The sequence below is a fragment of the Pongo abelii genome, chromosome 16 (assembly GCF_028885655.2).
Source record: "Pongo abelii isolate AG06213 chromosome 16, NHGRI_mPonAbe1-v2.0_pri, whole genome shotgun sequence".
NCBI lineage: Eukaryota > Metazoa > Chordata > Mammalia > Primates > Hominidae > Pongo > Pongo abelii.
The window spans coordinates 68085940-68087077 of record NC_072001.2 but is presented as its reverse complement, the minus strand read 5'-3'; positions in this window follow the sequence as shown (position 1 = coordinate 68087077).

Here is a 1138-nt window from a genome sequence, read left to right as displayed (position 1 = left end):
CTCAAGGAGATTATCTTTCCCTAAGAACAAGGGCAAACCTAACTGGTGTATGTATGTACCTACACACATACTGAGAAGAGGTTTTTTGTTTTTATTTTTATTTTTTTGGGACGGATTCTTGTTCTGTGGCCCAGGCTGGAGTGCAGTGGCATGATCTCAGCTCACTGCAAGCTCCACCTCCTGGGTTCACGCCATTCTCCTGCCTCAGCCTCCCAAGTAGCTGGGACTACAGGCGTCCACCACCACGCCTGGCTAATTTTTTTTTTGTATTTTTAGTAGAGATGGGGTTTCACTGTGTTAGCCAGGATGGTCTTGATCTCTTGACCTTGTGATCCGCCCGCCTTGGTCTCCCAAAGTGCTGGGATTACAGGTGTGAGCCACCGCGCCTGGCCAGAAGAGGTTTTTTTAAAAACAGTGCATCTGTTTAATTTTTTAAAAATCGTGTCACCACTGACGTTTTAGGAGTATTGAATCTGCATTTTTTATTTCCTATAAGTAGTAAAGCCAGCTCTTTACATTTCACTACCAGCTAGATTTAACCAAGTAGTAAACGTAGGTAATATTTAATAATCTCTGCCACATTGATCTGTACTATAAATTAACATTTTACATCCAGATTTTATTTTTTAAATTTTTTTAGAGATGGGGTCTTGCTCTCTCACACAGGCTGGAGTCCAGTGGCGTGAAACACTGCTTACTGCATCCTCAACCTCCTGGGCTTAAGTGATCCTCCAGCCTCAGCCTCCCAAAGTGGGGCCACCACGCCTGGCTAATTTTCTTTTTTAGTTTTTAAAAAAATTTTTGCAGAGATAGGGGTCTCACTATGTTGCCTAGGCTGGTCTTGAACTCCTGGGCCCAAGCAATCCTGCCTTGGCCTCTCAAAGTGCTGGGATTACAAGCATAAGCCACTGCACCCGGCCCAGGTTTATTGAAGTAGGAACGTGCTGACATTTTTCAACTTACTTGTGCAATAAAGGTTGTTGAGCATCTGGTGTGTGCGAATTCATCTTCTCTGTCTCCAGGAGAGTCAAGCACTTCTGGAGGAGGAGGCACAGTGGCCGCAGAATCCACACATCGGCTTTTCCTGCCTACATTCTGACAGTAAAAGTCTTTCTCTATTCATTAAGTCATTTGTTAA